Consider the following 27,349-nt stretch of genomic DNA (forward strand, 5'->3'; position numbering starts at 1 on the left):
ATCAGATCATACTCATGTGTAAGTCAAGACCAGATACTCTGTAAGACTCTGATTGATTTTTGAATGAATCATTAGTCCAGTTGCTTTATTGATAATGGACAATTGTTATTCATCAAATGAGGATTTAGCTGGAAAGAAACATAAATTATATTGAAAACTTACCCCATTGTCCAAGATGCATTTCAGTTAGGTTTTAGCTCATCATTTAACAGTTGGTTTCAAAGATGATTAAGAAGTTTTATAAAAAGTCTGTATTGACTCATCCAGTAATCATAGCTGTGTTTAACTTCAGAACTCATTCTTCTTCACAGAATTATAATTTATTGTTTTGTTAATTTACCTCTAATTAAAAACACAGGAGATTGGAAATATTATTATACATTCCCTTTGTATACAGATAATAACATGTAGCTATGTAGATTAGTTTTTACCTTATTCCTGTGCCCAATAGTTTCACTTTGCAATTGTCATGTAATATCTACAGTCATTCATTTATATTACTTTCCAAGCTTTTCCTAAATAAACATGAATATGTCGAGACATTACTGAAAAGGAAAAAATGAGAATTATTTGTAGGGTAAATGCCTTACATAGCCCTATTCCCCCTTCCTGAGTTCCCTCTCCCCACTGGGAAATTACCCCTGGCCAAGGTAGTTACCCAAGGAAAGGCATGTCCCTTTTAAGACAAATGGAAGACTGGAGGAAGCAGGGACCCTAAGTAAATGAATTAGCATGCTGGCACCAAAGCACTCTGGCATCAGGAGAACAGCCAGTAGATTAACTTATCTACTCAGCCAGATCTCCCACATCCTCTGAGTTATATGAGCTGGGTGAGGGTATGTGCGTAAGCCTGCAAATGATTTACACCTCTACTTTGATCTGTTCACTATATAACTGTTATATGTACCCTGTGGTGGTGCAGATATCCAGTTGACCAGCCGTCATCAGTACCTCTCTTAAGTCTGATAAACCAATGTCTCTACACATTGGGCCACCAGGTGAGTTCTTTGGAATAGGCAAACACCACACCTTCTCAGATTTGGGACTCCTGCATTACATTATTTTAATTCAGAATGCTGCATTAACATGGCATGCCATTGTGTCCCCTAAAATTCTTTTTTTGTACACCCATGGATCTTTTCTGAACTTTGAGTATCCCTTGAAGTTAAAGGGTGTTTCATGCATAGATGAGATGGTTGGCTCTGCGATGAAGTTAAAAATTAGGGTGATTATTGATTTTGGCCCAAATTCTCACACTGTATTTCTAGGAGAAATATGAGCAACTGCCATAGTTCTTATAAGGTGAAAGTTCAACTGCAGCAAGAAATTGATCACATACATGTTCAAACACTAAACTTACATCTTGACAGATTAATAAGTAGATTCCACATTTCAGAAACCGTATTGCATACCAAATATAATTCCAACTTTATTACAGAAAACTTGCGCTCAATAATTTAATATCAGTGTTACCTAGTAATTGGAATTAAAAAAAAATTAACATGCTGTCTTTTGGTTTTACTTATGCAGGGCAAATTATTTACATCACTTGACTCCAATCATGTAGGCTGGCTTCTAGGGCAGAGTGGTTCTCAGGAACTGCCTCTGGGAAAAGAATAAACTAAAAAATAACTTTGGACTGGAAACCCTATGTTGTAGAGCTGCACCGGCTAATCCAAAATATAAAATCTGATTTTAACAAATATATGATGTTAGTAAAAAGGATTTTGTGATATCAACACTTTTATTGAGACCTAAAAACCATGTGTTTTATGCTCCATTGTCATCTTGCACTTGTAGAAATCTAAAGATTAAACATGTCTTACATAGCTATAAAATGAACAGAATCCTTCAGTGTGTTTTTCATCCCTTGAGGTTGGAAGCTGATTTTTCAAACAGTGGTGTGAAAAAATTAAACGTGACCTGAAGCAGGAGAGAACAATGCTCCAAAGCTAAACAATATCCTTTCTGCTGTACCAATTTGGCTAGGAGTGATTCAAAAGAGCAAAGTTACAGTACAGACCATGGTTGCTATGAAATTACAGATTATATCAGCGAGGGAGAACTGCTGTGAGTTTATAATTGCATTTCAACTAATTTGACTTGATTTTTTTCCAGAATTTTAAAGATCGATGTACTTAAAACTTTAGATTAATGGTGCGATTCTCTCCTTGTAAAAATATAAATATAGATAAATTACTAAGCATTTGCTAATTGTCTAAGATATTTGAGAGTCTTCTTTAGTGGTGATTTATTGAAGTATGGGGTTTTCTGTAGTTTTTACACATATCTACAATTACCACTTTTGTCCAGTTGATGTAGCTGCTTATATAGTTATAACAGTTGGATTGAGAAAATAAATGAGATTGAACAAAGGTGCTGGAATACACAGATAAACGTGTTTTGGTCAAGAAAGATTATAAAAATAAAATGAGATTACACAGAATGTGTGAAAAGATAATCATTTTCAGAGAGTTACAAATAGGTATAAAATATCTGCTTTCCATGGTGCATATTTGCTTTTAGTTTCCATTAAGGCTGATAGTCAAATATTGCTAATAATTTTCCTAATCCATTTTTGCAATCACAAAAAAAATCTTTTGTATAAAGATTCTTAATAAATTCTTTTTTTTTTTTTTTTGTCTTTTTTGTGACCGGCACTCAGCCAGTGAGTGCACCGGCCATTCCTATATAGGATCCAAACCCGCGGCGGGAGCGTTGCTGCGCTCCCAGCGCCACACTCTCCCGAGTGCGCCACGGGCTCGGCCCTTAATAAATTCTTAAATAATTCCAACACCTAAGAAAGTTAGGATAAATTTAATGTCACCTCTCTATTGTCTTTGCTACATCCTGTGTATGTGTGTTAGGGGAAAGTGTTAGTCTTACTGGTTAGTAGCAAAAAAAAATGTTAGTTTAATAAAGTGGGGATTGGAATCCCAAGGCATTGGCCCCAGGTAGAGTATTTTGACAGTGAATGTTTGGATTAGATAAGAATAGATAACTAAAGCAGTGTTATAGAAAGATTAGTGTAGGGCATTATTAGACTGTGAAAGGCAAGTAACTAATGCCCTACTTCCAAGCTCAGTTTCCCTTATTGGTTTGTTTTAGGGTAGATCAGCCTACACTCTTGTTTTGAAGGGTTTAGTAACATGTATATAACTATACTATGTCGGTATTGGATATGATACTTGGACATTCTGGGCTTACTATTCCAGAAAAATTAGAGAAGCATAATTTATGGATGCTGATAGATGTGGTAGTCTGCTCTGGGATTAATGACAGTCAGAGCTGGGATTTAAGAGTTGTAAACCTTATACTCATATAGTCAATGTGTAGAGAGGAGAGGAAAAGCACAAAACCAAAGATGAAAAATGTTACTAATTGCTGAAGCAGGGTGATGAGCACATGGAATTTTATTGTACTATAAATTTTGCTTTTCTCTCCATTTGGATGTAAGATTAAATATTTTCAGGATATAGGCTAATTTATTTAAAAGGTACGTGAAGAATTTAATTTGAAAAAAAAAGACAAAGGATTTAAAAATATTATCCAAGTTTTATTTCTGTAAAGTTAATTATGTGGTCCACATAATTGTCTGTATGTTCCAGTTTCAAACAATCAAACAAAAAAGATGAAACCAGAAATTAAAGTGTGGAGATAGTGAACTTTATAATTTATTTATATTTTATATGACTTTGAGACAATTCATACAATTACTTGAAGTGGCTGGGAATATAGAATTGGTTTGGAGAAGAAGTGATACAGATATGCAACTAGGGATACATAGTAAAGAAATCAGAATAGTAGACCAAATATATTTGTGTTCTCTCCCGGACTGAACACAGAGGGAAAGAACAGAAGGGCAAAAATTGAGCTTTGGAGTTTAGGCCTTACCAAACATATTTCTCTTATCCTAAGTTTCCAAACCCCACGTTTTTCCTTGCTTTTCACTAAATTAGTCTAAATTGGGCATATTGTGAGGTCTTTTGCAATTCTATGAAGTATGGCATTGGATACAGTAGTCTCCCCTTATCCATGGTTTATCTTTCCATGATTCCAGTTACCCATGGTTAACCACTGTTGGAAAAAATTACATAGAAAATTCCAAAAATAATTCTTGAATTTTCCTTTTCTTTTTCTTTCTTTCTTTCTTTCTTTTTTTTTTTTTTCTTTTGACCAGTAAGGGGATCGCGACCCTCAGCACGGTTTTGTCCACACCATGCTCAGCCACCGAGTGCACCGGCCATCCCTATATAGGATCCGAACCCGCAGCCTCAGCGCTACCAGCACCACACTCTCCCGAGTGAGCCAAGGGGCCGGCCCCATAATTCCTGAATTTTAAATAACTTTTATTACAGTATGTTTTATTTTATTACTAGTTATTGTTGTTCATCTCTTACTGTGCCTAGTTTATAAATTAAACTTTATCATAGGTATGCATTCATAGGACAAAACATAGTATATGTAGGATTTGGTATTATCCATGGTTTCAAGCATCTGTGGAACATCTTGGAGCATATACTCTGCAGATGAGGGAGGACTACTGTAAAAGAGAACCAGGACATTAAAAAGGTTTACAAAAAGACAAAAGGAAGAGCTATGAAGCTGAGCTTTCACTTTTTGTAACAACAGTTCATCAAGTACCTAGCACTGTGCTGGAGACGAAGAGAAGCAGATCTTGAATTTGATGCATTTGTGGGTCTTGACATTTAGTATTTCATAGTACCCATATTAAAAGCAAATATCACATTGAAAAAGGCTTCCTCTAAGTGAATCTATAATTCAGCTTGGAAAATTTACTATATGTGATTATAAAAATATGTAAAACTCATAAAAATAGGTAACTTACACTAAGGGCTGAGTAAGAATTACAGGAGTTTATAGATATTTAATTGTGTATTGAATTAACTGAGGAAGACTGAAAAAAAAAGAGAATTAAAGGGGACAAAGTGTTTATAAAAAGAGGATATGAGCAAGATGAGCTTTGATTTTGATGAGCACGTGCATGTCCTGTGTGCCCAGTGGATATGAATATTAGTCCTTCTTCAGCCCTATGATCAAAATCAAAGTATTAGTGTTTGTGATAAGCTTGTGATTTGATCAAGGTGTCAAATATGCACCTACTATAATAAAGACAGAGTAAGAAAAGCCTGGCAATAATAACCTATATTCTACATTTATATGTTTCCCCATTACTGCCTGTATATCTAACCTCCTCTCTCCTCTTGACCTCCTATTTTGCTTCTCATTCAAATTTTAGCATTTTTAGGGTTAAGTGGGACCAGGTTTCCAGAATTACTATTTTATTTCCAAGTTTGTCAACCAGCTTTATTTAGTGTTTTAGAAATATTAAGATGGCAGCTCACTGCCAGCTTGGCCTTTTGTGAATTCCCACAGATATAAAGAGGCAGACTTTTTCTCAACCATTTTAACATCAGATAGTTAAATCATAAGGTTCATTATTTGTGGGTTTTAAAAAGTGGTTTGTAAATATTCTCCATTTTTTAATAGTAAAACCAACTAGAAATACATGGAAATGATCTATTTTAAATGACTTTCTTATATCAATAATTAAAACTTATTCTGAAAGTGGTAACTATCTCGACATAGTAAGCTGATCACAGGAAGACATGTTATAGACTCTAAAGTGTAAGCAAGGGAAGCAGACTGTAAGAGAGACTGGCCATAATGGTTCTCGACTAGAAGCAACAAGTGGACTTACTCTTCCACAGGACTCTGATTAGGGCACACTGAAAAGGAGGCAGCAGAAATATTCAACACCCCACTTTTCAGCACAGCTCCTTCCACTCAGTTTGAACACTAGAACTCTGAAAAGTGCCAACAAGCTAAACGGTGGAGAAAGCAGTGGAGGATATGACTGAAAATATTTAGACATGATTTGTCTGAGCAGATAGGATAAAAGAAACCTTTGTATTCAATGATTTTCAAGTATAACAAGTGATACTTGAGGCTCCTGGATCAATCTTAACTTGTTTTGTTCTAACTCAGTACTTGACTAGGGTCTTCTCTCTAGAAATCATTGGGTGTCCCCTCTCAGGTGACATGGGAGAAGCAGCACATGTAGAAGTTTCTAGATCTTTGTGATTGGACCCCTCTTTTCACTGAGAATCATTTCAAGGTACCAAATTGTAGAATTTGGGATCCAAATAGAATGCCAGCCAGTGTTTCATTTACTCCTAAATGTTCAGATTGCTAAGACAGTATGTTGCACTGAAAACATGCATTTATCTCCTTTTCTGAAGACTTATGAGAGCAGAGAAATAAGAAATTAGACCTACAGAATTAGGTCTAATAGACATCATAAAAATGTAAAATTTTAAACAAATCAAGGGAATCAAGAGAGGGTAGAAGAATGTTTGTGGACTTCCTAGAGGAAATGAAGCCACAGCTTGAAATACGTTGGGAAACTGGAGATTCTCTTTAATCCTGCTGTTAAAATCTTGGGAAAGTTGTTGATAAAGTGAAAGCAAGTACCATGTATGGTAGTAGTGAAAATTGAGGTCCCAAACATAGGAATTGATTGAAAAATTGTAAGTAGGTTTTTCTCTCCTTCTGTTATTTTCTAGCTCAACCTTCTAGAAGAAAAAAAAAAAAAAAGAAAGGTTCCTCAGCAAAATGACTAGTTCTCTATCCACTCATCTAACCTGCTACCAAAACCACTGACAAACACATCTTTTAAGAAGTAAGTTGGCAAGGAAAATGTGCATATTTTAGAACATGGAGAAAAAAAAACTAGAAAGAATACAAGGGGTTTTTTAAAAGCTCATAGAAAGATTTGTATTATCTTTTAATTCCACTTTTCCATGAACTTTTTGAAGTACCATCCTAAAGAGGGGAAAATTTACCTTACTGTCATTAAGAGGACCTGAGGGACAAAATGTAACTAGTAAACAAAAAGCTCAGCTCTATTCTGAGAAAGACTGAAGGAGAGATTGCATCCATGAAACAAAAATAGAAACTGTTCAAAATGAAGCGAAGAACAATAGCGACAAAGGCTACTTTGAATTCACTAAAATGAACAACAACAGTAACAGAAGCGTTGGAAGAGAGAGAGAGAGAGAGAGAGAGGGAGGGAGAGAGGGAGAGAGAGAGAGAGAGGGAGGGAGAGAGGGAGAGGGAGAGAGGGTACATAGACAATAAAAGAGCAGGGACATAAGGGATCAAATGAGGAAATTTAATAACAGACTTAAAAAAGTTTCCAAAATAGATAATTAGAAAATAGAGGAGAGAAAAATATCATGAATTAATAGAAGATTTTTTTTTCCATTGCTGAATAAGGACATTATCCCTCTTATTGAAATAGCCTATGAATTATTCAAAACAATTACTGGAACAACAAGAAAAAGACCTAGTCATCAAGTAACATTATAAACTTTTCAACTACTTAAGACCCAGACAAGAGTTATGGTATCGAAACAGAATACCAAAGACCTGAAATAGTAACAATAATCAAATTGGTATAAGATACCTTACCAGTAACACCAGAGGCTAGAAGAGAGTGGAGGAAAGTCTCTAAAGATTCCTGGAAAATTACTATTTATCTAAATTTCAATATCCCTCCAAACAATCAGTCTAGTGTGATGACAGAAAAATTTCATAGGTGAGAACCAAACATTTTATAAAGAAAATGGAAATAATTAATACAGGAAAAACCCAGGAAAGTAGCGCAGGGAATCCCTGGATGTGCCAATTCAAATTTAGGGTTGGGAGGGAGGGAATGTCTTTTGGTGAAAATGGAGCATCAATGGCAATGACATATGGCTAAGCACTCTGAAAATCTTGAGCATTGATTAAAGGTATGTGTGCTGTATAAGAAGCAGAGATATAATTTAAAGTTGGTATCATCAACATTCTCTATGAGTGGCACAGGTGCCATGACAATGAACCTGATGTGTAACAAGTAAAATCCTTGCCCACCCTCTAGTCAACTCTGAAGAATATTTATAGTCACAGTAATGTGTGTGCTTTCTATTGGCATGCAATTTTTAGAATCCCTTCGTGAACACAGTCTAGAAAACATAGCTGGTTTTAATACAGAATGTAAATTTTACCCAATTTGTTGGGTAAAAATGAGAGCACAGCCAGCTGAGTTTGAGAGCTGTAATTAGGGGAAGGTTATAGGGGAGAAAAAGAGAAACACAATAGTCTTCTTTTTCAAAAATTAGAATTCAAGAAATACTAACTACGGTAGAGGGGACAAAATTGGGGCTGTAATTAGGGGGTTATCCATGGGCATACTGATATAAGTATACAGAAGGGTTATGCATAGATGAGTGACTGAGGCACAGGGAGAGAGGAAAGTGAGAAACACCTAACATTTTTCAACAACTTGTTTTTGGGTCAGATCCTTTAGAAAGTGTTCCGGTTAAGATGCAGAGCACTGATGTGCATAAAACATCAATCATTATTTTACAGAAAAATAACCAAGGTTCAAGGAGATTAAGTAACCTGCCAAGTTTATGAAGCTACAAAGAGATATAACTTGGGCTTGAATGCATTTCTACTGCTTCCAAAGTCCACACTCAATCCACTCTACCATACTACTTTCACCATAGGTCACAGCTTTAGTAAAAAATTATGGGACATAAGTCAAGACCTTCTGATTCCTGAACACGTTCACTTGCTTCTTCACAGTTCATGCTCTGAATCAAGTACTGTTGTTTTAGGTGACAGTAAAAGAAGAAAAGGACAATCAAGGCTTTTTTAAAAAATTCTTTTTTTTAATTAAAACTCTGGAGTGTAGCCTGAAAAAATATCACTGCCGTTACAACTATATCACAAAATCACAAAAGCCAAAGCCACCCATTAACTACAGTAAAACCCTGGTCTATATATATAATGGATTTTCCAAGCTTTAAAACAATATAGATACCAGATTGGTCCTCAAAGAAAAATGAGACACTGCTCCTTTTAAAAATACATGTGGAATTAATGTGAAATTGTGAGATAAAAATTATACCTTTGTGTTTATACAAAGATTTGTATGAAAAAATATATATTTTGTATTAATTTATATAGTTAACCTCATATATTTGTAAAAATGCGAGTATATTGCAATCCATTTTGTTAATAATTCTCAATTTTACTGTTTTAAGATCATCTTTTAGAGATAGATTTTTAGAAACATTGCGTATTATATTCAAATTATAGTGTCAAGAAAAATTTGTAAAACATAGCACTGTTCACACTGTGATACCTGGTGTTGTGTAAGTTGTGCCTGAAGTCTATATGAGAACTCTCTATTAACATTTAAATGTCAGAATATCTATTTTACTTCAACAACAAAAACCATAATGTTGATGTCGATTTTTTTTAAGGAAATGCCACTCAAAGAAGTTTAGACGTTGGCTTGGCTGTAGCTGTTATGATTCAAGTCCATTTACATCTTTATAAATCAATTCCTGAATGCACGTGGCCTTCCTAGTTTCTGCCAGAATCTTCACCACAGGTACCAGGTACACAATATTCCAGAACTTCCTTGTAGCGTATCTATATCCAGATATGGTTTTATGGAGATAAAATGCCCAAAATGGGCATTTTTATTATACTGAAACATTACAAAAATAACATCTATAATGATCATTTTAAAATGCTGCTCTACTTTGCCTTCATATCTATAATAACAAAAATCAGGAAAAAACAATGAAAATTTTAGTCTCCTAACATTTAACCCACAAAATTTCAATGCTATGTATACTTTCAAATAACAAGAGAAGTAGATTTTATACTAAAACAAAGTTACATGGAGATTTTTAGTATTACATAAATTAGGTTGAATTTGGAGTAAACACTATTAATTTATTATTATTGCATGTTATCTATTTTTGAGGCTCATTTGACTAGCAAAGCTAGAAAAAATAATATTAGGGTAGGAACATAAAAATGCCATTGGAGAGACTAAATTTTACATTTAGCTTATGGCTCAGAGAACTGGGCAGAGAATTATGGAAATGGTTCCTTGATAGATATTTTTGGAATAAATGGAGAAAACTTGGGAAAAAATGATTTTGTGGAGAGAGAGTTGTTGGTGAATCAAGAGTTCTGTTTGGGACATTTGTGTTTGAAATTCCTATTAGCCATATGGCAATGTCTGGGTATTTCAGGTATACAGCGAGGGAGGTTGAAAAGGACCAGTTTTACCTGAATCTCTATGTGGTGATAGGCAAGAATTGCAACCAAGATAGTGGTTGACTATTAGACACATGTAACTTTTAGGAGAGAAACCCTGCTTTCAAATAATTCAGGCAGAAGAAATTCCAAGATGGATATTCCAGATTTTATGTGTTTTCAGCTACCTGCCAATTTTCATCAGCAACAGCAAGTATATACATAAAAACAAAAACAGAACAAAAACAAAAAACATGAGGAAGATAACACTTCCAGTAAGTACTATAAGAATGGATTAATCACTGTATCGTCACGCAGGTATAACTGACTAAGTAATAACAAAACAAAAACAGAAAGCTTGCAAAGCAACAACAAGAAAAAGGCAGAAATTATAAAATCAATGCTTAATAATCTGATTATATATAAATGTAAAGCTTTTGTGTAATGGAATATACTACAAGAAGTGGTAAACAATAAGCAACAAATTCTTTAAAGTAATTGCAATATATATGAGATACAAAGATTTCAAAAACAAAACATTTAAAGATTTCTTATAAATAAATCAATAAGAAAAGATAAACTTTCTAGTGGAGAATTTGAACTGTGATTAGTCCAGACAATACACAGAAGAAAAACTCATTATGAATAGCACATCTAAATGTTTGATTTAATTGGAGATCCAAAGAATGCAAATGAAACAACAACAAAATAAAACAGTGAAACAAATGTCTTGTGATGGTTTCAAAAATACATTGTCCCTTTAAACTAGTGGTTGAAGTTTAAATTGGTGCAAACTTTCTAAAGGGCAACTAGCTGAAAAAAGTTTACATTGCATTGAACTAGCACATTGGAGATGTCTTAGAAAACCTCCGCTACTAGTATAATAATTATAATGTATGAAATGACAAAAATTAAAAAGCAGTTAATGTCCAGTAGAAAGTGATTGATTAAGTAAGCTATTAAGTTGAATACTAATATGCCATTAAAATTCCATTACACATGTAGTAGGCATCTATTTTAACTGCTGGAACCACATGAAATCTACTTTTTTTCTACTTAACGCAAATTAGCCTTTGTGAACTACCACCTCCTCCACTTACCCCCCACACACAAGTGACAGAATCCTGGTGGGGAGCATCCAGGTGCCCTCCCCTCTCCTAGATCTTGAGTGGAGCAACATAGGTATTTGTAACAGTTAGAGATGATTAATCCTAACAGGGACACCTGGAATTGATTGTCCCTTGGTCTCTCTGATAGTTATATCTTTCGAGCTCACCCAGTTTCTGTTCCATATATGACACAGTTCCTAAATTCTCTGTAAGTTCTATCAGCCTGTCCATATACTTAAGATCATTGCTTGCTTATAAAAAGTATGCTACTTTGGTCTCTGTTGCTTGCCACCAGAGAATTAAAAATAAAATAAAATAAAATAAAATAAAATAAAATAAAAAAGCCTGAAAACAACATATTCAGTATTATGTGATTACAGTTTAAAATATTTTTCTTCTCAGTATGTTTGTTTGTTTGCTCTCCAACATGAACAAGCATATCTTTTATTAATATTAACTAACAAAAATACAAATATCAATATGTTTGCTGTGTTTACTTTGAAAAAAATTGAATGCCCAAGAACTACATTTGAATCCACAATTATCTCAATATAAATTTCAATTCAAATGCTTTATAAGTACATGAAAAATGCCCACTTTCATTTATAAATAGAGAAATGCAATTTAAAATAGTAAGACATCATATTTCACGTAATATGTTGACAAATTAGTAGTTTGAAACCTGCAGCTGGTGAGAGTATAGGGAAATTAAAGGTTCTATTATTACTGATCTGGTAAGTTAGGACAAACTTATCACAGGGTAATTACGTACGGTAATGGAAATCAGTGGTAATCCAGAAATTTCTAATCTTTATGCTTATTCAAATATGTAAACATACAATTATGTATAGGAAAGTCTGATGACAAATTACTAATAATTAATAAAAAACATGACTACATCTAAATATTCATTTATAGGAGCTAGAAAAGTAAAATAAAATTTTATATTTTTCTTCAATGGAATACTATGAATTTTTGAATAGGATGAGGTGCTAAATATATATTATTGCTATATTAATAAAAATAATATGGCTACTCAATTATTTTTGTTAAATATACTGTAAGGCAGATAAAATATTAAATTAATTATAGTGATGATGACAGTGCCAATACACGTAATAGAAATAGTGAATTATATTACATAATTCTTATCATTTTGCTAAGCCCTTCATATGCATTTTTGCATTTACATCCTTCAACAACCTGGTGAGAATACTATCATTAACTCTTAGACAATCATGTACTACATAATAACATTTCATGTAAGGATGAACCTCATATATGACAGTGGCCAGTGTAACATGCTATACCATGCAGCCTAAGTGTGTAGTAGGCTATACCATCTACGTTTGTGAAAGTACACTCTATGATATTCACACAATGACGAAATTGCCTAAAGACACATGTCTTGGAAAGTTAAGAAATGTGTGACTGTATTACAAACAAGGGAACAGAGTGTAGAGAGTATGTTGGAGTCTGTGTTGGATCACCCAGACCTCCTGGCTGTGAAGGACTGGTTGCCTCAGCCTTTGGGTTGCTGCCATCAGACAGACGTCCTTCACACACCAGACCCTTGAGGATTGCTTCAGAGCTTCACAGAGTCACTTGACCCAATGTCACACACCTCTTTTATGGTGTCTCTCATCCAAAGGCTGATTGATGCCAGATTATAAAGACTTGGACCTCCTGGGCCAACTTGGGACAATTCTAAAGGGCTGTGCTGCCTCCAGAGCTCACCATGGCATCCGCTGAGGCTGTACGGTCTGCATTTCCTCTGCACAGTTTTGATTCCTTCCTTTTCCTTCCATAGGTGCTGCTATCCATGATTACCAATTAATAAACCTCCTATGAGTGAAATTGCTGAATTCCATCTCAGAGTCCACTAGTCTGAAAAAATAAACTCATTGAAATTCTGGAGTCTAGGACTTAATCATTTAAAGGGCAACTATGGGGCTGGCTGGTTAGTTCAGTTGGTTAGAGAGTGGTGCTGATAGTACCAATCCCTATACTGTCCAGCCACCAAATTAAAAAGAAAATAAATAAAACATAAGAGAAAGTAGGAAGGATTATAATATATTTCCATCATGGAATATAAAAGTGATATGTATAACTTTAAAGATACGAGTATATGTGATTGACATATATGAAAAATTTTTGGAAAAAAAACAACTATTGATAGGCCAATCTTTCTAGGACTGAAGTTGAGAGAGCAGAATTCACTTTTAATAACATACATATTTGTTTCATGCATTGGTGGCATTTCAAAAACAGAAATTGAAACTACAAAAAGGTATTACAAATTCTATTTTTGTAAAAAATATTTATAAATAGAAAAATAGCAAGCAGGTATACAAAAACTGTTAAGATGGCTATCTTTAGCTGGTTTGAATAAGAGTTATTTTCATTATATTCAATTTCTTATAAAATATGAATAGATTTATTTTTCAAAATACATATGATTTTAGAGAAGGAAAGCAAAAAAAATAAAATTAGATAAAGTGCAGATAGGTATGAGTGTTGTATAAAAATAACTTTCTTCAATAGGAATTAACCTGAAGCTTCTATAATAGGTGTTTATTCTCACACTGTTTTTATGAAAATCTAAAGTCTAATTTGGCCCACCCAAACTTCCTGGGTTGTAAACTCGTCCATCTCTTCGATGGGGATTAACTTCCCCTCCTTAAGGAGAGGCACCCCATTATCACGGTCCTCCCCTCTAGTTATAGAGGATGGCTCAATTAGATACATTAGAGAGCAATGGAAATTGCCTCCAGCTGCTGCTGGCTCTGCTGTCCCCGCCAGGGATGCTGTCCTTATTGCCAGTCCATCTGTTAGCACTCCCGCATTTGACTATTTCTGAGTTTCTCCCCTCTCTGCTGTATCCTTATGCCATTCTCTAGGCACAGAGGATGGTTAAATGGATTTTGCAAACAGGAATAACTTTAATTTTAAGTTAATTCTTTAATTTTTCTGTTGAGGACTTATAGTCAAAGCTTGATTATGACCTGCATGCACAGCAACTAAAATATCACATATAAAATTACTTTCAAATAAACTGTACGCATATGTCAGTTTTCAGTATTCTTATTTTTACTTATTATTTTCCTTGTAAACTGGAACTCTATCATATTGTTATTCTTAAGATTGACAGATTCAAAACAGTATATTTTATATTACAAAAAAAAATGAGGAAACTTTTTTTTTTTAATTTAATTTTATTTATTTATTTTTTCTTTGACCGGTAAGGGGATCACAACCCTCAGCATGGTGTTGTCTGCACCACGCTCAGCCAGTGAGCACACCAGCCATCCATATAGGATCCGAACCCACGGCCTCCGTGCTACCAGCGCCGCACTCTCCTGAGTAAGCCACGGGGCCAGCCCAAGGAAACTATAAATATCCATTTGAAACAAACTCTATCACATAAAACAAATTATAGTGAAGTTCTAAGATAGATGGTCCCCAACTTATGATTTCAATTAAAGATTTTTTGAATTTATGGTGGTGCAAAAGCAATATACGTTCAGTAGAACTGTACTTCAAGTACCCACACAACCATTCAGTTTTTCACTTTCAGTACAGTATCCAACAAATTGCATGAGATATCTAACACTTTATTATTAAATAATCTTTTCGTTAGATGATTTGCCCAACTCTATGCTAATGTAAATGTTCTGAGCACATTTAAAATGGGCTAGGCTAAGCTCTGATGTTTGGTAGGTTAGATATATTAAACACATTTTTGACTTAGGATATTTCCAACTTAAGATGGATTTATGGGGACATTATCCTGCTGTAAGTTGAGGAGCATTGGTATTTCAAACAAATGTACAAGGACTTTAATAATCCAAAGAATGCACGGATGTATTAGGTATATATATTGCTGTATAACACACTACCACACACTTAGATATTTAGAACAACATACGTTTATTATTTCCTGGATTTTGTGTGTCAGGATTCCAGGCAGGACATAGCTGCTCGGGGTCTCATAGGCTGCAATGAAGGTACAGTAAGGCTGCATTTATTTCTGTAGCTTGGGATGTTCTTCCAAGCTCATATGATTACTGGTAGAATTTATCTCCTTGCTCCTGTAGGAGTATGGTATCTTCTTTCTTGCTGGCTCTCAGCTGGGAGATGCTTTTAGCTCCCAGTGGCCATCTATAGTTTCTTGCCACATGGCCCTCTCTCAGGTCCTCTCACAGACCTCTGACAATATGACAGCTTACTTCTTCAAGACTAACGAGAGTCTTTCTGGCTCTATTCTGCTAAGATGGGATCTTATGTAACATTAGAATCACAGGAGTGACTATCATGTCACCTTTGTTAGATTCTATTGGCAGTATCAGTCAGACATTTCACCCACACTCAGGGGGAGGGTATTTTTCAAGGGCACAAAACAGGAGTCACTTTGTGTATGTCCACCTCAATGGATTACTCCTTAACCCCTTGTTCCAACGTCCTTTTAACCCTGCTTTTAAGATAATCAAACTGAGGGGGTGGGGTTAAAAAAGACTAATTTATTCATCGTAGATTCTGTGTTGTCATTAGATCAAGTATATCACAACAAAGAAATTAAATATTTTCAGATCATTTGAATATGTCATTGTGAAAACATGCACAGGGAATCCAATTAAATATTAAATTTAGAGGGTGGTCAAAAGTGTGAACTACCTCGATCAAATAATATGAATTTGACACGATCCTCCCTAAGGTAGAAAAAAAAAAAATGTCTTAGATGGTTCAGAACATAGTTGATTTGAGTGTGTCATAAATAAATTTCCTTCAAAAAAAGAAATTTCAAAGTATTTTTAGAAGTAGGTTTTAAAAAGATAAGATTCAATCAATCTAAATTGGAGCTACAGGGAGATTTTGGTTAAAATAATACAGGATATTCATATCCATTCTATATTTATATTTCCTTGAGCTAAAAATCAATTGAACCAAAATGATCATGTTTATTTATATGTGAAGGATATGACAGAAAAGACAAATATAATTTCTAACCTCATTTCACTTTTTCAAAGAGTAAGCATAAAATATACAAATAGAACATAAATTTGGAAAGTTAATATTTAATATGAATAACAATTTTTGAAGTAGGTATCCTGCCTCAAGGATTTTTTGTGTAAAATACAAACATAACGACTATTGATATCCACATGGAGAATGTGACAAAGCAAGGATAGGTTAAGGTATCCTCAAAGAAAAATGAGGGTTTGGTGTATGTATTAATTTTATGACTTATAACTCTTCTAATCAAAAGTTGTATTTCATGGCTTTAGCAAAAACAACTTGACTTTCTAATCTTCTTTATTTTGCTATTGTCATTGATAAACAAAAAAAAAATCCTAAAGGTACTTGCTGATAGAGTTTACTTTTATGTTTTTATCTGTTTTGTTTAGATTAAATAGCTTAATGTCAGAAATCTGACATTAGTTGTTCTGATTTGTGATTTTTACCTAAATTTTATTATAATATGGAAACGTAAACTGTTTTAAATCAATATACTTGTCATTTTCATTCTAATGCTGCATTTAGAAATATCCAGTAATTTGCCTTATGCCTTGTTGAATATAGGTTAGCAAGAAAATTTTAATAGAAAATGTAAAGCATGATATAATCACTGAAGGGAGGACTTACAGTATGAATAGCTAGAAGGAGTTGCTTTTATATTGTGTTGTTCATTACAGAAAATAATTTTTGAGAACAAACTGGCTTTATACAAATGAATAAATACTCATATTTAAGATAAAAAAGAAGTATTCAGTCACCAAAAAATGAAAAAAGACAAATATGTTCACATTGCACTGTATAAATATTCCATATATAGGTATACTAATACTGAATATTGATTTTGTTCAGAGTGAGTAAACAATTCATAAATATATGGATGGGAATTCAATGCAATGGGAAAGGGTATTGCTTCTTAGCTTAATCAAGATGTTACATATGGAAATACTCAGCATGGTGTACTTATCAATAGTAAGTTTCAGTTAGAGTTCCAACCCATAAAGGTTGGTAAAAAATGTGCAAGTGTTAAGGCTGAACTTCATACAAGAAAACAAAGATATTTGGTGAAGGTTTTAGTTAGGTTCCAGACATCTACAGGACTACACAAAAATGCTTGAAGAAACAGAAGTAAAATTCAAGAAGCAAATGACCACTGTGAAGACAGGGCAAAAATCGTATGAATAGTTTTGAAAGACACTATTTGAAGAGGAACTTGTAAGATATTTAAAAGTAATTGCCAAGTTCCAATTCCAAGAGCATCTCGTATATTCTATATTGCTTTGTCTTCCCTCAGGACAGCGGATATAGGATGACCAAATGTCTCGGTTTGTGCAGGACTAAGGGTTTTTTCAGGATGTGTGATTTAGAGTGCTAAAGCCAAGAAAACCCAAGGTGGGCACCACAGCACTGGTCTTCCCATGTATCCAAATTATCTGGGAAAGTTCTTACACAAAAAGAAACCCATGCCTATCCTTCTACTAACATTCTATTTCAGTTGATCTGGGCTCAACCCAGATATTGTTTGTTTGTGTATTAGTTTTACATTGCTACCATAGCAGATTACCTTAAACTTAGTGGTTTAAAACAACACAATTTATTATCTCACAGTTCTTTAGATCAGAAGCATAGGTACAGCATGGCTCTGCAGGTTCCTCTGGTTAGTCTCACAAGGCTGAAAGCAAACAAGCAAAGTGTCAACAGGTATAGATCTAGAGGTTTTGGAGATCAAGCTACTTCCTTGCTCATTCAGGTTGCTGGCAGAATTCAGTTGCTTGATCTGGGAGGAGTGAGGTCCTTATGTCCTTGGCTGTCAGTAAGCCACACTATTTTCAGATCCTAGAGTCCACCCGCATTTCCTGTGTCATGACCACTTTACTCTATCTTCAAAGCTCACAGTGCTAGGTTGAGTCCTTTTCATGCATCAAATCTCACGACCTGCCCTTCTGCCTCATCTCTCCTGCCCTTTCCTCTATATCTCTCTGACTCTTTTCTTTCCTCTTATGCTTGTTTAAGGCTCATGTGATTGTATTGGGCCCCACTGATCATCTAAGGCTGTCTCTTTATGTTAAGGTGAGTTGATTAGTAACCTTACTTGTACCTGCAAAGTTCCTTTTCAGCAGTACCTAAATTAGTGTTTGATTGAATATCCAGGGGATGAGAATTTTGTGGGCACATTCTTAGAATTCTGCCTACTGCAGTTTGTTTTATGTTCTCTGAGTAATTCTTACGAGCAGCCAGGTTTGAGAAACATTTTAAGGACTGTATCCCTCCTATCCTGCTACCTGATCAGCCCTACCTCCACTCCTCTACAAGCACAAGATATACTGAATATGGAAAGAAATAAAATCTTATCTCTGGGACTTCCAGTTTCAGCTGTGACATATAACAAGTTTAGAAGTTGTATTACTTTCCTATTGTTGCTGTAACAAGTTTCTGCAAGCAATGGCTTAAAACAACACAAATTTATTATCTTACATCCCTGGAGGTCAGAAGTCCAAAATCCATCTCACTGAGCTAAAAGCAAGAATAAGTAGGGAAGATTTTTTCTTGAGGCTGTAAGGGGAGAATCCATTTTCTTGCCCTTTAAGCTTCTAGTGGCTGCCTGCTTTCCTTGGCTTGTGGCCTCTTCCTCATGTTATTCCAACCTATTGCTTCCATCATCACATCTCCTACTATGGACTCTTATTTTCCTCCCTCACCTAATGTCTCTTGTGATTACATCCTACCCACATGAATAATCCAAGATAATCTCTGCATCTCAAGATCTTCAACTTAATTACATTTTCTAAGTCTTCTGCCATATAACCTTCAGAGGTTCTAGGGTTTAGGATATGGCGTGTGTGTGTGTGTGTGTGTGTGTGTGTGTGTGTGTGTGTGTGTGTGTGTGTGTGTGTGATTTTTTAAGCCTTACAGAGAAAGTGGTTACATCCATCTTTACTAAAAGAAAAAGCAGACAAACTGAAAATCAAGAACTTTTCAAAACCATCAGAGAACTGAGATTGTAGGGCAAAATGTCCTGCCAAGATTTGGTGCTTCAATGGAGTCACTGTTGAGATTCACTTACTGAAGCAAAAGCCACAGAGTCATAAATGGATAGAAGCACTTCAGTGTTAACTTCATGAATTGCCAGCAACTGAGTGTGGACCACTGTGAAAGTGAGAAACTCCTGGGGCCTGCAGTTTCATGGGGCCCCATCATTTTGTGGACTTTATCTCTAGCAACCTCACTAGGTTCTCACTGTGAATGTTTGAGAAAAATGCCTTTCTGACAACAGGTGAGGGAAAGAATGGTTCCTGTTAAATATGCCTAGAGCCTTCTCTGTAACAAAGGCCTGCTCTTTATGGAAAAAGGCTTCTCCAGCATCTTTTCCAAGATGAGGGAAGATAACTCCTCCCATTCCAGTCCCCTCTAGGCTTCTTGTCTCACCTATGGGTGCAAAGGAAAAACAGAAAACGTAGTCCACAGGATTCAGAGCTTCAGTGAAATGATCAGAAAAACTGAAGCCAATGCAAGGAGTAGGCAGCAGTGAGATATAATAAAAGAATTGCAAGACATAGGCCCACAAAAAGACTGAAGATTTAAGATTCTAGAAGGCCCACCCCGCTGCCATAATCTATCACCACAGCAATAGAGCTTCAGTATAACTACAGTGGACTGAAGCTATAAGAGCTGAGAGGCACATACTCTCACTGAGAAGGAGCACATAGGGAAGCCGGAAACCAATACAAGAGACAAAAGCAAGGACATTAGAAGAATTATAAGCCCCTGGCACCTGTAGCTACAACAAAACTTAAACTCACCCATCTCTTAGCAAGTTTTACATCAATATTCACATTAAAGCCTATTTACCTCAGTTCATGTTACAAGGTTTCAACAAAAATTACTAGGAATGCCAAAGGCAAGAAAAATATACTTTAAAGAGACAACTCAATCACCAGAGCAAGACGAAGAAGATACGATACACATGTTACAATGATCAGACAAGGGATGTAAAATGAGCATATTTAACATGCTAAAGGCTTTAAGGGAGAGCAAAGAACAATGTACAAGAACAGATGGGTAATGAAACAGACAGAAAAAAGTGTAAGAAAGAATCAAAAGAAAATGCTTAAAAACAAAAATTAAAAACATTCTGACAAAAATGAAGAATGCTTTCTGTGGGCTCAGAAATAGACTGAAGAACGAATCAGTGAGTGAAATTTCAGTAGAATTTCTAAAAGTGACAAGGAAAGAGAAGAAAAAAAAATTAGAAGATAAAACAGAATAGAATATCCAAGAACTGTGGGATTATTTCAAAAGGTGTTACCTAAACAGAATGGAATATCAGAAGTTGAAGAAAAAGACAAAGTAGAAGAAATATTTCAATTAATAATGGTTGATAACTTCCCCAAATTAATGACAGATAAAATCCAACCATAGCACCAGGAAGCTCAAAGAACAAGCAGATTAAATACCAGATTTTTAAATTTATAATAAATATTATTACTATTACTACAGATAATAACATAAGATTCTTGCTACGAGTCAAACATTCTTCTAAGCACTTTTTATTAATTTACTGTAACAGTCTAACAACAATTCCATAAAGCAGGTACTATTATTATATCTGTTTTATTGATTAAGAAAACCTAATTCAAAGAGTTTAAGTAACATGACCTGCATGATAGGGCTAAAATTTCAACCCTTGTAGTTTGCCTACAACACTGACACCCTCTAAGCTCTATAATCTATTATTGCAGACCAGTTACACACCATTTCACTTGCTACCCTCCGTAAAGGTTCATGTCACATAGGTGATATGGTGAGGAATTACCAAACTGACATTTATTTGGATTCTATTTGAAAAACCCATAAAATACTATAATTTGCCCTAAATTACTAAGAATGAATTCTCTGCCTTTGACAGAATAGATGGCTCACAATAGCTTGATAAAGTGTCTCGCAGAAAAGTAATTGTGTTAATTACATTTTTGTGCATCTGTGTAAATTGAAAGTTCCTAAATCTATGTATCTGAGAACTGAAGACAGAACTAAGATCACCTGTGTTGGCATGACTTATTTATTTGATCCAGAAAATTTAACCCAGGAAAATAAGGCTGTAAATCAATGAACAATTTTGTGATTTTATTCAGAAAATTCTTGCAAGGGCTGTTTTGTTTTTTTGTGTGTTTGTTTGTTTGTTTCCCCCAAGCAAAGAGTTAGCTTATTTAGGCAATCAAGTCTCTCCACAGACAGTAGATTGCTAACCTGGCCAAACAGTTTGCTTATTTAACAAGAGTTTACTTCTTGAAGGCCCTCATCTCACTGTTTCCACTAATCTTAATTATGTCACAATCTTTGCCCAAACCCAATTAGTTTTCCTCTTTGAAATAAATGAAATAATTTGCTTTATCTCAGACTCCAACATCCTGTATATATTTTCCTCTGACCATTACCTTCTGAGACACTGTAAAGACTCAAGATTCTCTTTTGCCATAAGACAAATAACTTATCTTTGCTTGATTAACCGATTGTTCTTTTGATCTTTTGATGGTTTCAGCAGTCAACACCTGTTTTATAGTGGGACAACTTTCAGCTATTTTATACACTGTAAATATATAAATATTTTATTATACCACTTAATGAGAAGTAGAGTATCAGAGAAGGCAAGTGATATGTGCATAGTACACAGAAAAAAGACGTAGAACCAGGTTTTAATCCACGGTTTGACTCAAAGATGGCAAAGGTGTTCAGTCATCTTAATACTTCACTCTATGTTTTTTCTAGGTAAATGGGCTTCTTGTAAAACCCCATGCATTTCTATGTGATACAATAGTTCATCTTAATCTCTAGTTTTCACCATTCTCTGAGCTTCAGTCCTGCGTTTTCAGCCGCCTGCAGGACTTTTCCACTTGAATGCATTTCCATCATCTGACACCATTTAACTGACACTATTTAAAATAAACTCATCTACACCAAAAATGTATTCTCTGGACTTCATTATTATACTGAAATTTGACAGTCATTTAAAAAATCTTATGCATACGTATCTCATCTCCCTGTTAACATTGTAAATGTCCTGAGGAAAAGGATCTCATGTGAAACTTCCCAATATTGTCCTCTTCTGCTAGGAGCAGTGCAGTGCGGGAGGTGTTCAGTAAAAGGGGGAGCGAGGGAGCACATTCAAATTGAAAACTGAAAAATGATTGAGCTATAAGTCATTTTAATTACTACATTAAATTAGGTTCAGTGTGACATTTAAAATTGTGATTCAATTTGATTCAATGGTCATGAGCTAGTATCACCAGGGGTGCTCAGAAAAAAAAAAAAAAAAAAAAAAACCAGGAGTACATATAAAGGATAATGATTATACCCCGATCCCTAGGCAAGCTGCTATTAAGTTTTTGGTATGGTAAAATGAGCCCTGGAGGTGATAATAGAGAGGAGAGAAAAAAATGGGACAGAAAGGTAGAAACTTTTCTTTAATCATTTTTATTTCTCTCAACTGGAATAGACCACTGAAGAGGGACATTTCAATTTTCAAGGAGATTTGGAGAATAAGCACATTTTAAAGATGGAGGAGAAAGTAGACTGCTAGAAAGGACTGGAGAAGGTGAGTCCAGCCGTGCAATCACAGGAAAATGCTCTGAAAAGAAACCGTTGATAAGCTGCTGGACCTTCCTTCCTAGAATCACCTAAGTTGGTGCCCATCGAGATGGTCCAAGCAAACACTGTCCCTCACTACTCTAAGCTTGCAAATCCCTCCCTGAGAATGGGTAGCAAATACAAGAAAAATCATGTGAAAGAGAGAGAGAGAGCAGCACTGTCAAACACCAGGGCTTCTAATCCATGTCCGAGCAGCAGTGGTGAAAGGGAATCAAGGAAGCAAATGTAAAACGTCATCTCTTTGTCGTAGAATTATAGATAAGCATAAGAAGTAATGTATTAGTCAGGAATAAGTCATCATAATAGAGTATTAATTTTCATTTAATTTAATTCAATGAATATTTAATAAATGGTATGTGATAGATACTCATAACCTATACTCTCAAGGGAATGCATTTTTTTTGTAGTTATAAGCCCCTGGTGCTATGTGGGAATTCTGTGTCTTCCTACTCCATTTCCCTTTCCACTTTCTTGGAAAATTTCCCACTTTCCCCACTTTTCTCACACTTGCCAAAATTCACCTACATCCTTACTTCACATAAAATCATCTTGCTTCCAATTTCACTGACCGAGTTAAGCAATCTGAAGAGAACTTCCATATCCTTTGGTCATCAAGTTACCACCTACTTGCAGGTGACTGTCGCAGGTTTAAATATCACCTGCTCACTGAACACTCCCAAATATTTAACCCTAGTTCTGAACTTTCCCTTGAATTCCAGACTGATATATCCAGAAGCCAACTTAAAAAATCCACTTGCATGTCTAATAGGCATCTAAATATTAGTGTCCTGGGCTGAGCCCGTGGCGCACTCAGGAGAGTGCGGCGCTGGGAGCGCAAGGACGCTCCCGCCGCGGGTTTGGATCCTATATAGGAATGGCCGGTGCACTCACTGGCTGAGTACCGGTCACGAAAAAGACAAAAAATAAATATTAGTGTCCAAAAAAAAAAAAAAGAAAAGAAAAGTAAACAACTCCTAATTCCCCCCTAAAAAATATTTAAATAGCAATGCTTTTGCCATAGGCTTCCACAGCATAAATGACAATTTTATTTTTCCAATTCCTCATTACAAATCTTATACCCATCCATGACCTCTTTTTATCTCATGTTACATATCTTGTCTATCAGCAAATCCTATCTCCTCTACCTCTGAAACATACAGAATCCTGTCACTTCTTAACATTTATCAGTATAAGCCTGGCCTATAACACCATCACCTCGTGTAGATTACTGTGGCAGACCCTAATGAGTCTCCTTAGCTGGCAATACCTGCAGCAATGTAATTTGGTGATGACACTGGGTTCAAGAATTCTAAGTTCAAATTGGACTTCTATGTTGTTAGGAAAGTAAACTTGATGTAGCAAGCTAGAATGCACTTATTTAGGAGTTGGCTAGATTGCTCTTTACATTTTTCATTTTTAGACATGAGGTTCCTGAGCCCCATTTGTATGACTATTCTACATCCCAAAAGAGGAGATGCAAGCCCTAATCCTATCATTTTTTTCTTGCCCACTCTGCCCTGCCTCCTATTTTGTTGTTGTTCTCTACAAAACTATAACCAGCTAATAGTTTACAGTTTTAGCTGGTGTTTACTGTCTGTTCTATCCCACTTGAATGTGAGCTTTAGGAGGGAAGGGAATTTGTTGTACCTGCTATCCGGGACTCTCAACAGGTATACATTGAACAAGTAAAGACTGTTTCAAAATTGCATATTTCCTCTATCTCAAGAATTCCTTTCTCCTCTATATAAACCTGCCCTGCCTCCAACAGACCACCAAATACAGCTGATCTTTCCTGAGTTACAAAGATGACTACTAAAGGATGAAAAGTGGTAAAGTAAGTGAAATTATTTGGTGGGATATGGTCTCTAATATCTTTTGTTAAGGACCTCAGATTACATGCTGTGTGACTTTTAGTCTCAGAACCATATACAAAATATACACATAAACACCCATACATTGTAAGCTTAGCTTCCCCTCATGCATTCATTTATCTGACTCTTAACTGTGAGTGACTTTAAATGCTGTTTTTTCTACCTGTTGTAGATTGGATGCTCCCCTAAACTCACTGAAGGTTAATCCCCACTGCAACTGTTAAGAGTGGGAAACCCTATTATGGTAATGAAAAGCGGGGCCTTGAAGAGGTGATTAGATTATAGGACCATTCCATGATGAATAGATTAATAATGGTGGTCAGGGGCATGGTTCTGAGGGCTTTAAAAAGAGATTAAATGGAGGAGGTTAGTCTCTGCTCTGCCATGTGAGACCCCTGCATTGCTGTAAAGCCACCACCTAAGAAGACTCACTACATGTGCTCCTTGGACTTTGGACTTCTTAGCCTCTAAAACTGTAAGAAATAAATTTTGTTCTCTTACAAAGTACACAGTTTCAAGTATTTTGTTATAAGCAACAGAAATGGACTAATACAGAAAGTTGGTACCAGAGAAATGGGATGTTGCTCATAACAGATACTTGAAAATGTGGAAGTGTCTTGAAACTGCGTGTTGAGGAGAGGCTGGAAGAATTTGGATGAACAGGCTAGAAAAAGCCAAGATATTTGTGAAAGTTTAGAAGACAAGAAAACCGGGGAAAGTTTGGAATGTTTTAGAAACTGGTCAAATGGTGGTGAGCAGAATTCTGATAGAAATTTGGACAGTAAAGTCTATTCTGAGAAGATCTCAGATGTAAATGAGAAGGGACTTATTGGAAACTGGGGCAAAGATCACCCTTGTTATAAAATGGCAAGGAATTTGGCTGCGTCCTGTTCAAGCCCCAAAGCATTATGGAATGTGGAACTTAAAGGTGCCGATCCAGGGTATTTGGCAGAAGAAATTTCTAAACAGCAAAGCATTAAGGAAGCTACATGGCTACTTGTAACAGCCCATGCTGAATCATGGTGACAAAGGCATGGGGTAAAGCCAGAGTTTACAATGCTAAAGAAAGCAAAGGGCAAAAAATTGGAAAACTTTCAGCCTGGCCACAAAAGCAAGGGCATAGCCCAGGGGCTCTGTGCTAAAGAGAACAGAAGAAAGGGATTATCAAGAGAAAGGAAAAAAGTATACCTTGAAGGCATTTAAGAGATTATGAAGGCTCTGTGTTGGGAAAATATAGGAAAATGGTCAGGGCCCCTCAGATGTTCATAATCTTGCTGATCATTTGATGTAAATATGCACATGTACCCAGGTGTTCCTTGGTTATTGTCTAATGTAATTGCACACATGGACCCAGGTGTCCTGAGTTATGGACTTAAGAACAAAGGATGAATGGCTCTGATCTACAGTCCCCCTGACCCCTGGGATGTCCCCAGGGGGCCATGGGGAGGCCGCTACTGCTGCTGGAGGCTGTTGCTGCCAGTGCCCCTGGGAACCCCCGAGAGTCCACCGCCACCACTGCTGCTGCTGAGGACTGAGCTCATGTCATCTGCCAATGACTCCTGGGATCTTTTCTAATTACCTAGAGCTTGTGGACCTGCATGTGAGGGGTCTGGTGACCCAGCCTGGCACATGAGAGGTCTAGTGACCCAGTCTGTACAATGGGTGTGAATGGTCTGAACCCTAGCCCTGACAATACAAATGGAAACTTAGTATAACTAAAATAATGAAATATTTTGGCTTTAGCATATCTATTGCCTCTACCGGACAACTGGCATAGTTGTGTAGCTTTACACTCTACCTTCTATTACAAGCCCAGAGGCCCAGGGAGACAGAATGGCCTTGGGGAACAGGCCTGAGGTGCCCTCCATGGTCTCACTGCCCAGGACCACCTGAGGAAGCTGCTTCCAGAACCAGCAACCCAGTTGCTTTGGCCAAATTGTTATGACTAAATTGGCCCCAGGTGTGGCTAGGCTTGCAGCTTTGGAAAATACAAGCCGGAAACCCTGGTGGCATTCACATGATGTTCAGTTTGCAGGCTCACAGGATGGCAGATTTCAAAGGATATATGGAAAAGCCTGGGCACCTGGGAAGAGATCTGTCACAGAGGTGTACTCACCACATAGGCTTTGCTAGTGAGATGCTCAGAGGAAATGTGGGGTCAGAGTTGCAGCAGAGAACTCAACAGCACCATGCCTAGTGGAGCCATGCAAGAGGGACCACCATGGAGCCCTCAGACCTATGGAGTTACCAGAGTGGGACACCAGCCTGGTGGAGCTGAAGTATGACCTGAGGCCAAGAAAGCCATAGGAACCGAGCTGCCTAAGGAGTTGGGGACCCAACTCCCACAGGAGACTGCAGAGGACATCGAACATGGAGTCAGGGTACATGATTGGCAGCTTTGTTATTTAATGTCTGCCCTGCTGGGTTTCAGACTTGTTTGGGACCCATTACACCTTTCTTTTGGCCTATTTATGCTTTTTCAAGTGAGAACATGTACCCTGTGTTTGTCCCACCATTGTATCTTGGAAGTAGATAACTTGTTTTTGATTTTACAGATGAGACTTTGAACTTTGGAATTTTGAG

This window comes from Cynocephalus volans, chromosome 1 (assembly GCF_027409185.1).
Source record: "Cynocephalus volans isolate mCynVol1 chromosome 1, mCynVol1.pri, whole genome shotgun sequence".
In the NCBI taxonomy this organism is placed as follows: Eukaryota; Metazoa; Chordata; class Mammalia; order Dermoptera; family Cynocephalidae; genus Cynocephalus; species Cynocephalus volans.